The sequence below is a fragment of the Erinaceus europaeus genome, chromosome 13 (assembly GCF_950295315.1).
Source record: "Erinaceus europaeus chromosome 13, mEriEur2.1, whole genome shotgun sequence".
Lineage (NCBI taxonomy): Eukaryota > Metazoa > Chordata > Mammalia > Eulipotyphla > Erinaceidae > Erinaceus > Erinaceus europaeus.
Genome location: NC_080174.1, coordinates 32,456,482 through 32,471,546, shown reverse-complemented (window position 1 = coordinate 32,471,546; position 15,065 = coordinate 32,456,482). Strand labels below are relative to the sequence as shown.

General features: G+C 43.3%; 1 protein-coding gene across 2 annotated transcripts in view; it reads left to right on the top strand.

The window, feature by feature from the left end:
• Positions 1 to 478: 478 nt before the first annotated feature.
• LOC132532417 (ankyrin repeat domain-containing protein 6-like) overlaps positions 479 to 15,065 on the top strand; it is a 216,900-nt gene continuing 202,313 nt past the window's right edge. The window contains exon 1 of one of the 2 annotated variants that reach the window (XM_060205494.1): positions 479 to 724. The gene's annotated coding sequence lies outside the window, so the exon portion shown is untranslated. The remainder of the gene's footprint in view (positions 725 to 15,065) is intronic. The other variant, XM_060205493.1, reaches the window with a different exon arrangement.

Sequence of the window (15,065 nt, the reverse complement as noted above, 5' to 3'; positions counted from 1 at the left end):
CTGTTTCTTATAGGGTGGTTCCCACAAAGCTTCCAGACAAACTGTTTGGAATAAAGGCTCCTTTCCTCTTTAATGAACCTGGATCAATTAGCATGATTGCCAGCTTCCACTGAGCGGCCCTTGTTAAGCGAACTACGTGTGCATTGAAAAATTCACTTTGGCCAAGGCCTGGGAGCGAATTTCTCCTCCCAGTTCCCCTCTGCTTCCAAGAAGCCTCCTGGCAACGCCGGCCTGGAGCCCCTCAGTCCTCTGTAACCCCCCCTCCCCCCTTTCCTCCCGCTCTTCAGAAAGCGGTTTCTCCTGCTAGTTCACAAGTGACAGCCGCCCCAGCTGGGGGGCCGCGGCCAACCAACCCCTGGGCCTGCTTGGGGGGTGGGGGGGTGGAGGGTGGGGAAGCAGCTCCGTCCCCCACCCCCAGCCCGCCGTGCCCCGGCCGGCCGCTGCGGGGCGCTGAGGCCCCATCGAGGAGCGGAGTGCAGGCAGGACTGGGCGGGGCGGCCGGCGGTGCGGGCGGCTGGCTTGGCGGGTAGGGCCACAGGTAACCTGCGGGCGCGGGGAGCGCAGCGGGGCGAGCGGTGGCTGGAGCGCGGCGCTGGGCGGCGCCGAGGCCCAGGGGCCGCGGGAGCCAACGGGAGCGCATTCCCACCGTCTCCCCGCGCCCCCAGACCCTGCAGCCGACATCGGTCCCTGCGGCGAGGACGGCCGGCGGGCTCACGAGAGGAAGGTACGCTGAGACCTACACGGGGACCCTTATCTCAGTTGCCGGGAGATCTGGGATCCTGGGGGTGGGAGGGGGTACGCCGTCAGGTGGGGTGCACCTCCCGTGGTGGCCCCTAGATTCCCAGTCGGCTAGGAGAGGAGACCCAGGCACCCCACCACCCCTCCTTTGCTGGCGGCCTCCTGGGAAGCCAAGGCGAGGGGTGTGGGTGTCCTCCTGGGGCGATTCTTTTATCACTTTGCCTCTGTTGCGTCCTTAGAATCTAGAACTTGGGGAGAGGATAGAGAACTTTCTGGGGATCCCCTCCCCCATCCTCCCTCCCCCCGTGAACTCAAGGAGTTTAAAGAAAGTGGTGGTGGGGTTGGGGTAGGGGGTCGGCAGTTGTATTTCGCGGCTTGCAGGCTGGAAGAGGCCCCCCTCTGTCCCCGCGCGTCCCTGGGCCTGAGGGCCGGCCTCGAGTGACTGGGCTGGACTGTGCGGCGCCAGCAGCCTGCCCTGCCCCTACCTCCGTACACTCCATTCCCCAAAACTGCTAGGGGTGCAGGCGTGGGAGCGTCAGGCCTGTTTTTTGTTTGTTTGTTTGTTTTGTATGTTTTGTTTTTTTCTTCCAAGAGATTGGCTCTGTCTGCAGTGAAGCATTGTAAAGAGTTGTGAGCAAGTGGCAGCTCCCCGCAGGCTGTCTGGTTTGCCACTTGGCTTTGGACATTTTAAGTCTGGTGCTTTCAGGGGGCGGATGGGAGATGGGAGCATCATTTGTGACCTGCGGAGGTCTTGAATTTCCTAAAGCTACACCAGAATGTTTTCCTCAAAGTGCTGGGAGATGCTTCAGGGAATGACTGAGACCTTTGGGTGCTCCTAGATTGAATTTTGATGCCACCACTCCATTTGATGTGTGACTTTGCACACTCCATTTCTTCAGACCTCAGCTTTTAGACCTGTACGTGGGCTGTGTCATCCATAGTTGTGGACACTGGATGCAGTGTTGCAAGTGGAAATGGTTGGCCTGGTCCTCTTAAGCATTCTTTCGCAGGACCTGTTGGCTGGTGATGCTCGAGTTTAGGTCACGTCTGCCAGGCCCCTGTGAGTGGGAAGAACTTGGGCCATGCAGACATACACACCTGAATTCATAGTGGCCTCCATGTACTAATCATTCTTAGAACAACCATAGCAACTTGTTCCTGCTGCTGCGGGTGGGACAAGCTTAACTTCCGTCATTCTTAGGTTAACATTTGACAAAGAAAGAATTTTATTGTTACTGCTATTGCTATTATTATTACTATGAGAGAGACAGAAACAGACCAGAACCTGGTCTTAAGCAGTGGTGGGAATGGAACTCTGGGCTGTGGTTGCCTATGCAAGCAGCCATTGTACCTCTGACCACCTTCTTTGTTCCTGTAGTGCTTTGTTTTGTTTTGATTTTTTTTTCTTAGATTATAAATTAAAATTGGAAGCATTCTCTGGGTATTAGGTCACAGATGGAGGAGGGGAGAACTGAAGAGTGAATAGAAATAAAAGAAGCCAGAAAATGTTGAGGTAGAAACCAAGAGTCATATAGAAATGTTCATCTCTTTGTCATTTATCTAGTGGTGGTGGCCATCAGAGCAGAGCACTATTAAAGTGAGCTGCCAGCCCTTCTTTTTGTTTTCTTCTTATTCTTTTTAAAATATATATTTGTTTTATTTTAATGAAAGAAATACAAAGGGATAGATAGACCAGAGCACAGCTCAACTGTGGTTTATGGTGGCGTGAGGGATTAAATGTGGGACTTTAGGGTCTCAGGCATGAAAATATTTTTACATAACCATTATGTTATCTCCCATACCTACCTACCCCCCCCCCTTTTTTTTTTTTTTTGCTTTCTGCAGTTCCAGTTACTCGTGGTCAATTCTGGACTGAACTTCAGATATTACCTATAGCAAGGTATTTTGAGAGAGACTACCTTCACATAACATTTATTTATTTGCCACCAGGGTTGTTGCTGGGGCTCCAGTGACTCCTGGTGGTAATTTTTTCCTTTCTTTTTATCTAATAGGACAAAGAGAAAATTCAGAGGGGAGGAGGAGAGAAAGAGAGAGGGAGGAGGAAAGAGACCTGTAGACCTACTTCACTGCTTATGAAGATTCCCCTGTTCCCCACCCCTCTTGCAGGTGGGGATGGGAGTTTGAATCCCTTTCCTGTGCATGGTGATATGGGTGCCCAACTGTACTATCACCTAGTCCCACATAATTTTTATTACAATGTATTGTTAGCCTATTCTGTTATATTATATTGATGTTAACCTCTTACTGTGCCTTACACATGAAACTTCATCCTGGCTATGTACATATAGAAAAAAAAGCATATCGATACATATATTCTCTCAGTGGTTTCAGGCCTCTTCTGTAGATCTTGGAGTGTGTCTCTCATGGTTAAGGGGGACTACTGTACTTCAAGTCAAAGCAGACAACTTTGTGAGCCAAATTGGCTTAGAGACAGGGTTCACTTCCCTGGCACTAGAAATTCTGGTTCAATCCCCATGCAGGAAATGGAAAATTGAGAGGGACAATTTAGAGAGTAAGACTAGAACACACACAAATCCCCATCATCCAGCTGAAGAGATCCAGCATCCCTAAGACCTTAAAGCCCCATCATACTCCCTCCCTGTGGCACTCATTTCAAACCCCTGCTCCCCAATCCCAAAGGAACTCTCACTAGTCTGGATTTTGTGTTCATTTCCTCCTTGCTTTTTGCATGTAATAGCTTATGTGAAAAATGCTGTGAGGGGGCCTGGTGGTGGCACATCTGGTTAAGTGCACATATTACTAAGTGCTAAGACTTGCACAAGGATACTGGTTGGAGTCTCTGGCTCCACAACTACAGGGAGGGGAGATGCTTCACGGGTGGTGAAGCAGGTCTGCAGGTGTCTCTCTTTCTCTCTCCCTAGCTCCTATTTCTGTCTCAATTTCTCTCTGTCCTATCCAATTAAAAAAAAAAAAGGAAATAGAAAAGAAAAAAGGCCACCAGGAGCAGTGGATTCGTAATGCTGGCACTGAGCCCCAGTGTTAACAGTGGAGGCAAACAAAAACAAACAAACAAACAAAACCGCTGTGGAGAGGAAGTTTTCAAACAACTGATTCTATATTTATTTATTTATTTATTTATTTATTTATTTATTTATTTATTTTTTACCATAGCACTGCTCATCTCTAGTTTATGGTAGTGTGGGGGATTGAACCTGGGATTTTAGAGGTATGAAAGTCTCTTTGCAAAACCATTATGATATCTACCTGCCCTCACCCCGCCCCAAATCATTGTTTCTACAATAACCTGAAACATTCTTTCTTCTACTCCTTATTCCTCTCCCCCTCTAGATAAAGACAGAGAGGGAGTAGGAGGGGGAGAGGGGGAGGGAGGGGGAACGGGGTTGAGGAGGGAAGAGACCAACACCACAGCACCAAAGCTTTCTTCAGTGTTTCCGGGGCCAGGTCTGGACCTAAGTCATGCACATGGCAAAGCTTCGAATGACCCAAGTGAGCCACTCCAGTCTAAAACATTCCTATTGAACTTAAAAGTAGGCTCTTGAGAGTAGGATGCAAGCCACAAAAATGCTGCTGTTGCTGGGAGAGAGCTGTTTTGCTGAGGGTTCCCACCTCCTGTCCTTGGCACAGGCTCTCTGGGTGTGTCCTCTGTGTGTGTGTGGGGGGGAGCCCATGTCTTCCAACATAGCTTGGAGGCTGTAATTTTAAAAAGCTTTGCCTGAGTCCCTTAGAACTAGAAAAATAGTAATTTGCCTACAAGTGTTTCAGAAACCTTTTTCTAAATGAATTTTTTTTTTATTGGGCGGAGGGTAGATAGCATAATGGTTATGCAAACAGACTCTCATGCCTGAGGCTTTGAAGTCCCAGGTTCAATCCCCCACACCACCATAAACCAGAGCCGAACAGTGCTCTGGTAAAATAAATAAATAAATAAATAAATAAAAATTTTATTTATGAAAAGGAAACATTGACTAAACCATAGGATAAGAGGGGTACAACTCCACAGATTCCCACCACCAGAACTCTATATCCCATCCCCTCCCCTGATAGCTTTCCTATTCTTTCTTTCCTTTTGTTGTCCTTGTTTCTTTTTATTGTTGTAGTTACTATTGTTGTCTTCGTTGTTAGATAGGACAGAGAGAAATGGAGAGAGGAGGGGAAGACAGAGAGGGGGAGAGAAAAATAGACACCTGCAGACCTGCTTCACTGCCTGCAGGTGGGGAGCCGGGGGCTCAAACCGGAATTCTTTTTTTATTTATTTATTTTATTAAAGAAAGGATTAATTAACAAAACCATAGGGTAGGAGGGGTACAACTCCACACAATTCCCACCGCCCAATCTCCATATCCCACCCCCTCCCCCGATAGCTTTCCCATTCTCTATCCCTCTGGGAGCATGGACCCAGGGTCATTGAGGGTTGCAGAAGGTAGAAGGTCTGGCTTCTGTAATTGCTTCCTCGCTGAACATGGGCGTTGACTGGTCGGTCCATACTCCCAGTCTGCCTCTCTCTTTCCCTAGTAGGATGGGTCTCTGGGGAAGCTGAGCTCCAGGACACATTGGTGGTGTCTTCAATCCAGGGAAGTCTGGCCGGCATCCTGATGACACCTGGAACCTGGTGACTGAAAAGAGAGTTAACATACAAAGCCAAACAAATTGTTGAGCAATCATGGACCCAAAGCTTGGAAAAGTGGAGAGGAAGTATTAGGGAGGTACTCACTGCAAACTCTAGTGTACTTCTGCTTTCTTACTTTGGTGCCATACTCCAAACTCAGTCAATTTCTGCTTTGCATTTCTACTTCTTTTTTTTTTTTTTTTACATGCATAACATTCCCCAGATTCCCATTTAGCAATACAACCCCCACTATTTCATTCATCATTTTTCATGGACCTGTATTCTCCCCACCCACCCACCCACCCCAGAGTCTTTTACTTTGGTGTAATACTCCAATTCCATTTCAGGTTCGACTTGTGTTTTCTTTTCTAATCTTGTTTTTCAACTTCGGCCTGAGAGTGAGATCATCCCATATTCATCCTTCTGTTTCTGACTTATTTCACTCAACATGATTTTTTCAAGGTCCATCCAAGATCGGCTGAAAACAGTGAAGTCACCATTTTTTACAGCTGAGTAGTATTCCATTGTGTATATATACCACAACTTGCTCAGCCACTCATCTGTTGTTGGACACCTGGGTTGCTTCCAGGTTTTGGCTATTACAAATTGTGCTGCCAAGAACATATGTGTACACAGATCTTTTTGGATGGATGTGTTGGGTTCCTTAGGATATATCCCCAGGAGGGGAATTGCAGGGTCATAGGGTAGGTCCATTTCTAGCCTTCTGAGAGTTCTCCAGACTGTTCTCCACAGAGGCTGGACCAATTGACATTCCCACCAGCAGTGCAGGAGGGTTCCTTTGACCCCACACCCTCTCCAGCATTTGCTGCTGTTACCTTTTCTGATGTGTGACATTCTCACAGGAGTGAAGTGATATCTCATTGTTGTCTTTATTTGCATTTCTCTGACAATCAGAGACTTGGAGCATTTCTTCATGTGTTTCTCGGCCTTTTGGATCTCTTCTGTGGTGAATATTCTGTCCATGTCCTCCCCCCATTTTTGGATGGGGTTATTTGTTGTCTTGTTGTTGAGTCTGGTAAGCTTTTTATATATGTTGGTTATTAAACTCTTATGTGATGTATGGCATGTAAAGATCTTCTCCCATTCTGTGAGGGGTCTCTTGGTTTGGGTAGTGGTTTCTTTTGCTGTGAAGAAGCTTTTTAATTTGATGTAGTCCCATAGGTTTATACTTGCCTTAGTCTTCCTTGTAATTGGATTCGTTTCATTGAAAATGTCTTTAAAATTTATGCGGAAAAAAGTTCTGCCAATATTTTCCTCTAAGTATCTGATAGTTTCTGGTCTAACATCCAAGTCCTTGATCCACTTGGAATTTACTTTTGTATTTGGTGAAATACAGTGATTCAGCTTCATTCTTCTGCATGTTTCAACCCATTGTTTCCAACACCATTTGTTGAAGAGACTCTGCTTCCCCCATATAATAGTCTGGGCCCCTTTGTCAAAGATTAGATGTCCATAGGTGTGGGGCCTCATTTCTGGACTCTCAATTCTATTCCACTGGTCAGTGTGTCTGTTCATGTTCCAGTACCAAGCAGTTTTGATGACAATGGCCCTATAATATAGTTTGAGATCTGGCAGTGTGATGCCTCCGGTTCTGTTCTTTTTTCTCAAGATTGTTTTGGCAATTCTAGGTCTTTTCTGGTTCCAGATAAACATTTGTAGCATTTTTTCTATTCTCCTAAAAAATGTGCTTGGGATCTTGATGGGGATAGCATTAAATTTGTAGATGGCTCTGGGTAATATATTCATTTTGATTATGTTAATTCTTCCAACCCATGAACATGGAATATCTTTCCACTTCTTTGTGTCTTTTTCAATTTCTTTGAGTAGTGACTCATAATTTTCAGTATAAAGTCTTTCACTTCTTTGGTTAGGTTTATTCCTAGATATTTTATTGTTTTTGTTGCTATAGAAAAAGGAACTGATTTCTGGATTTCAATTTCTTCTAACTTAGTGTTTGCATAGAGGAATGTCACTGACTTTTGAATGTTAATTTTATAGCCTGACACATTACTGTATTGCCTGATGATTTCCAAAAGCTTCTTGCTAGATTCCTTAGGTTTTTCCATGTATACTATCATGTCATCTGCAAATAAGGAGAGTTTGACTTCTTCTCTTCCAGTCTGTATTCCTTTAATTCCTTGCTCCTGCCTGATTGCTATGGCAAGAACTTCCAACACTATGTTGAATAGTAATGGTGATAGTGGGCAGCCCTGTCTAGTACCTGATCTGAGTGGAAATGCTTCCAGTTTTTCACCATTGAGTATGATGTTGGCTGTAGGTTTGCTATATATAGACTCCACTATCTTCAGGAATTTTCCATCTATTCCTATTTTTTGTAGTGTTTTGATCATAAAGGGGTGTTGTTGTATTTTGTCAGCCTATTCAAGAGCACTGAAATCATCCCAAGCATCTTCTCAGACCACAGTGGAATTAAACTAACACTTAACAATCAACAAAAGATTAGTAACAGTGCCAAAATGTGGAAGCTCAACAGTACACTTCTTAACAACTTTTGGGTCAAAGAGGAAATCAAGGAAGAAATCAAAATGTTTCGAGAGTTCAATGAAAATGAAGACACAAGCTATCACAATATTTGGGACACAGCTAAAGCAGTCCTAAGAGGGAAGTTCATAGCTATACAAGCACACATTAGGAAACAAGAAAAGGCACAAATAAACAGCCTGATTGCACATCTTAAAGACCTAGAAGAAGAACAACAAAGGAACCCTAAAGCAACCAGAAGGACAGAAATTACTAAAGTTAGGGCAGAAATAAATAACATTGAGAATAGGAAAACCATACAAAAGATCAATGAAAGTAAATGTTGGTTCTTCGAAAGAGTAAACAAAATCGACAAACCTTTAGCCAGACTCACAAAACAAAAAAGGGAGAAGACCCAAATAAATCGGATAGTAAATGAAAGAGGAGATATCACAACAGACACCGCAGAAATTCAACATATCATGCGAGGCTTCTATGAACAACTATATGCCACCAAGTTAGAGAACCTGGAAGAAATGAATGATTTCCTATATACCTACCAACTTCCAAAACTAAGTAAAGAGGAAGTGGATAACATGAACAGGCCCATCACAGCTAATGAAATTGAAACAGTTATCAAAAATCTTCCCAAAAATAAAAGTCCTGGACCAGATGGTTTTACAAATGAATTCTACAAAACTTTCAAAGAAGAACTAATACCTCTACTTTTAAAAGTCTTCCAGAAGATTGAAGACACTGGAATAATCCCTTCCAGCTTCTATGAAGCCAACATCACCCTGATACCAAAAGCAGACAGGGACACAAACAAAAAAGAAAACTACAGACCAATATCTCTGATGAACATAGATGCGAAAATATTGAACAAAATTCTAGCCAACCGGATACAGCAGTATATCAAAAAAATTGTTCATCATGACCAAGTGGGGTTTATCCCAGGCATGCAAGGTTGGTTTAATATACGTAAATCAATCAATGTAATCCACCACATCAACAAAAGCAAGACCAAAAACCACATGGTCATATCAATAGATGCAGAGAAAGCCTTTGACAAAATCAAACCGGAATTCTTATTCCTGTCCTTGTGCTTTGCTCCACTTGCACTTAACCCGCTGCACTACTGCCCGACTCCCTTTAGCTTTCCTATTCTTTAACCCTCTGGGAGTGTGGACACAAGGTCATTATGAGATGCAGAAGGTTGAAGGTCTCGCTTCTGTAATTGCTTCCCCGCTGAACATGGGCATTGACAGGTCAATCCATACTCCCAGCCTGTCTCTCTTTTTCCCTAGTGGGGAGGGGCTTTGTGGAAGTGGAGCTCCAGGACACATTAGTAGGGTTGTCTGTCAAGGGAAGTCTGTTTGGCATCATGCTAGCATCCGTAACCTGGTGGTTGAAAAGAGAGTTAACATACAAAGTCAAACAAATTGTTGACCAATCATGGATCTAAAGGCTGGAATAGTGCAGATGAAGAGTTGGGGGGGGGGGGTCCTCCATTTTGTAGATAGCTAGTAGGCATATTTTAGTTCTATTCCAAAGGGCCTGTGGCTATACTAGTTTTTTTTTTCTTTTCTTTTTTGCCCTGAGCCTGAAATCTGATATGCAGGTGGATCTAAGTTGTCTGGGGAGATGATGTCATGGCTGGAAAAAGGACCAGAAACATTCCAGCTAGATAAGGGAAGAGAGTAGCTCCCTAATTGTTGGTATGCTTCTATTTCTGTTTCTGGGATCCCTTCTGTTACATTGCTTGACATTGTGGTCTGTTTACATGGTCATTCTGTTACATTGGTTTGGTCTCACTCCCCCTGCCTCAGGGAGATTTTAGTTTAGTCCTTGCTAGTTCAGAGCTTCTTCCTTCTCCCTGCCCCCTATCATATGTACTTCCTGGGTTCCTGACTGCTGCTGGAGGAGAAGGATGCAGGACAGATTTGGGTTGTGATTAGATTAGATTAGTTTTTTGAACCCTTCGCTTGTGAATAAAGAAATATAGCTTCTCCGCTCAGCTATGTGTCCCTGGTTATCTGTCTCCCGCTGCAAAGCTATCCTGGCATACTGGCACACTAGACTCTGATGACACCTAATATGGGAAAGGGGTATAAATATTGTTGATTGTAAACCCCATCGATTTGACGTGATCTGGGGCCCATATTTAGCTTAGGAGCCTATGTGACCTCTGCATCCCTGTAGATCTGAGGTCACATTCTGTGGCTAAATGCAATTTTTTTGCAGGGGACATTGTATAGGATTTGGAGGATTAAGTCAACTGGGAGGGACTTTCAGAAATGGTTTTAGTTCAGATTCTTCTCTTCCTGGTTATTTTGTTTGTGTTGTGGATTTTGTTTCTAATTATTTTTTAAGAGAAAAATATATTTATTTCATTTTAAAAAAATATTATATTTATTTATTGGATAAGGACAGAGAGAAATCAAGAGGGAAGAAGATAGTGAAGGAGAGAGAAAGAAATACCTGCAGCACTGCTTCACAGTTCATGAAGCTTCCTCCCTGCAGGTGGGGACCAGGGATTTGGCCCTGGGTCCTTGTGCATTGTAATAGCTGAGCTTATCAGCCTGCCCCCCTTTTTTTTTATGCTGGTGCTTGAACTCAGAATCTCATGTGTGTGCTCTACTGCTAAGCCACCTTCTGGTCCAGTATTTTTTTAACTTAATTTTCCCCTTTATGAGTGATTGAGGTAGAGTAAAAGAGAACCTATGCAGAAAGCATTCATTTTCCATAGAGTCTAATTAAAAAAAAAAATCTATGTTGCTTTCATGTGGCACTGGGGGATAAATCCAGGGACTCACGCAAATAAGGCAGGTGCTCTATTGCTGACCTGGTGCTCTGGTCCTTTATTTCACACATTTATTTATTTATTTTTACCGTGCACTACTCAGCTCTGGCTTATGGTGATGCTAGGTGTTAAACCTGGGGCCTCAGAACCTCTGGCATGAAAGTTTTTGTATAACTACTATGCTACACTATGAAAATATATATTCCTTTCTTCCTCCTTTTCCTTTTCTCCACTAGTGTTATTGCTGTCTGAATCCACTGCTCCTGGACACACACACACAGACATATACACATACACACACACACACACACACACACACACACACACACACACACACACACATTTTAATAAGGACTAAGAGAAATGGAAAGGGAAAGAGGATGAAGAGGGCAAGGGACACACACACATACACACACACACACACACACACACACACACACACACACACACACAGACACACACATATGGTCAGAGAGACATCTGTGGCACTGCTCCACCACTGGTAGAACTTCCCCCTGTGGGGACTGGGGACTTGAACCTGGGTCCTCAACACATAGTAATGTGTGCACTCTACCAGGTACACCACCAGTCTCCCCCTATCCGCCATTTAATTCTTAAAAAACCACAATTATAAACGGTTGTCTGTGTCTCTAGTCTCAATTTTTGGAAATAGACTGGATGTTGCCACTCTCATTTCCTGCTCCCCATTACTTTTTCTGCAATACTTTCTTCATCAGAGCCATGCCTGAAAACTCATGCTTTGCAAGATATGATGTCATTTTTAAGGACAAAACTGGGAACACCTCCAGTTAAGCAGCATTCAGCATACTGCTTTTACTATGTTTCCTTTGGGACTTAAAAGTGTCCTAAATCCCCCCTGTAAGTTTGCTTCAGATGCCTCACTACACTGTTTGGCAATCAGTTAAAACCCCTTTCTGGGGAGACAGCAGTTGTGATGGAAGAGGACTACCTAAAACAGTTAGGCTTCAGTGTGGAGTGAACCATCTAAATGATGGTTTTCTCATCTACATAAAGTATAACTAAGAAGGTTAAATTATATAATGGAGATAAAAGCATCTCTAAAGGGCTTGGCAAATAACAGTCTCAAGAATTGGGATCTGTTCCCTGGGCAGATGACCTCACCAGTGTGTCCCATATCCTTACCTCTCCAGAGCCCTACCCCACTACGGAAAGATAGAAACAGGCTGGAAGTACGGATTGGCCTGCCCATGTCCCTGTGTAGCATAGAAGCAATTATAGAAGCCAGACCTCCCACCTTCTGAACCTCATAAAGAATTTCGGTCCATACTCTCTAAGGTCTAAATGTTAGGGGAAGATGACTCTGAACTCCAGAAAAAAATGGGCAAATATATATTATTCTAACTAAAAAATGAAGAATTCACAGGCATGGCTTGGTGTGGATTTAAATCAAGGTTTATTACATGACAGTTCTTAGGTAAGGTAAAGAAGCAGATATCGGCTAGTCCTTTTGAGCAGAAAAGCATGAGTCTTTTACTGTAGTTTTACCAAAGGTGAGCTACATGTGTACAGTCCTGGGAGGAACAGCCATGGTGGGTCCTGGGGAGTGGAGCAGCACCAGGCTGTGCAGGAAGCGAAGGAGCCAGGGAAGAGCAAAAGAGAGACCCAGTTTCTAGCAGGCTTGTATTTAAAACAGTTACGACAGACCCACAATTCCTTATGGGTCTGTGTAAATTCATACTATGCTCATTGACTGACATCATCCATATGCTAATTACATCCCCAAAACCCTTTCTGTCTCACAACAATATATGAATATAGGTAGATAGTTACAAAAATAATAGGCAGCTCATATCTGCAATCTTGGAAGAACTACTGCAGTTTCCAATGGAGGGAATGGGGACACAGAACTCTGGTGGTGGGAAAGGCATGGAGTTATTATACCCCTGTTATAATTAAAAATAATTATCTTTATTTACTTACTGGATAGGGACAGCCAGAATTTGAGAGGGAAGAGGGTAATAGGGAGAGAGACAGAGAGACACCTGCACAGCTTCACCACTCATGAAGCTCTCCCCCTACAGATGGGGACTGGGGGCTTGAACCCAGGTCCTTGTGCACTGTAATGTGTTTGCTTAATTAGGTGTGTGTACTACCACCTGGTCCCATATTATAATTTTTTCTTTTTAAAAATATTTATTGATTCCCTTTTGTTGCCCTTGTTTTATTATAGTTATTAATGTCATCGTTGTTGGATAGGACAGAGAGAAATGGAGAGAGGAGGGGAAGACAGAGAGGAGGAGAGAAAGATAGACACCTGCAGACCTGCTTCACCGCCTGTGAAGTGACTCTCTTGCAGGTGGGGAGCCGGGGGCTTGAACCAGGATCCTTACTAGTCCTTGTGCTTTGCATCATGTGCGCATAACCCACTGTGCTACCGCCCGACTCCCTCTAGCTTTTTTTTTTTAGAAACAAATTTTTAAAGATTTTTTAATAAGCTTTATTTATTGGATAGAGACAGCCAGAAATTGAGAGGGCAGGGGTGATAGAGAAGGAGAGAGACAGACACTTGCAGTCCTGCTTCACCGCTTGCAAAGCTTTCCCCCTGCAGGTGGGGACTGGGGGTCAAACCCGGGTCCTTGAGCATTGTAACATGAGCTCAACCAGGTGTGCCACCACCTAGCCCCTTGTAACTTTTTTTTTCAAATTTATTTATTAGATAGAGACAGCCAGAAATCAAGAGGGCCAAGGAGATAGAGACGGGTAGAAACAGAGAGACACTTGTAACACTGCTTTACCATTTGTGAAGCTGTCCCTTTGTAGGTGGGCTTGAACCTGAATCCTTGCTTACTATACTATATGTGCTCAACCAGGTGTGATGCTACCTGGACCCTGTTATAATTTTGTCAATATTTAGACAGAATTAAATAAATGTCCAGTGATAGATATGTGTATCATTGATTTATTTAATAATAATCAGTGCTTGAAATTTCAGTCTAAGCAAATAAATTATAGTGGTCTAGAGGTTGAGCACTAGATAAAAATTTGGACTGTTAGTCTCGATTCCTGAGTTTGATCCCTGGCATCACATGTACCATAATGATGTGATATACCAAGTTCTCTTCCTGATTACCATAAATAAATACATCTATAATAAAAATTATGAGTAATTCACACTGTAAGTTATTTACTTTTACCTTTAAAATATTTATTTTCTGTTTTTTTATTTGATAGGACTGAGAGAAATTGAGAAGGAAACGGAGAGAGAGAGAGAAAGGGAGATACCTGTAGCACTGCTTCACCACTCATGAAGCTTCCTCCCTGTGCAAGTGGGGACAGGGGAATTGAACCTGAGTCCTTGTGCATGGTAACATGTGTGCTCAACCATGTGCACAACTGCCTGGCCTTAGTTTTTTATTTTTTATTTTATTTTAATGTATGTTTAGTTATTTTGGATAGAGACAGAAGTATTGAGAGGGAAAGGGGAGAGAGGAGGGAGAAAGACACTTGCAACACTGCTTCACTGCTTGTGAAGTTTCCTCCCTGCAGGTGGACACTGGGGACTTTAACCTGGGTCTTTGTCATACGGCGTGAGGATCCTGGTTCGAGCCCCTCGCTCCCCACCTGCGGGGGAGTCGCTTCACAGGCGGTGAAGCAGGTCTGCAGGTGTCTGTCTTTCTCTCTCCCTGTCTTCCCCTCCTTTCTCGATTTCTCTCTGTCCTATCCAACAAAAACAACATCAATAATAACAACAATAGTAACTACAACAATAAAACAACAAGGGCAGCAAAAGGGAATAAATCAATAAATAAATATAAAAAAGAATTAGTTTTTGTTTTGTTTATTTTCTACATATGAATGAAACCGTAATATATCGCTCTCTTTAAATTACTTTTTCTTGTTTAAAAATTTCATTAGTGACTTAGTATTCATTTACAAAATTATGAGATGACGGGTATAATTCCACACTGTTCCCACCACCAGAATTCTGTGTCCTCATTCCTTCCATTGAAAAATTGTAGTAGTTCTTTCAAAGTCATATATGGTTTCACTATTATTTCTTTATCTATAGTCATATATATTGCCCATTTTTCATATGGTTCCTTCTTTTCTAAGTCATACCTATACCTATTGCTACTTCAAAATGTCCTTCCTTTTTCCTCTTCTCTCTCTGGTCCTGATGGAATTGGAGTTCAGAGTCCTTTGGTCATCTTCCCCTAACATTTCTCCTCCTCTGGGAATATGGACCATAATTTTTTTTTTTTTTAGATTTTACTTATTAATGAGAAAGGAGGAAAGAGAGAAAGAACCAGGTATTACTCTGGTATATGTGCTGCCAAGAATTGAACTCAGGACCTCATTCCAGAGAGTCCAATGCTTTATCTACTGCACCACCTCCTAGACCAAGAACATAATTCTTTATAGGGTGCAGAA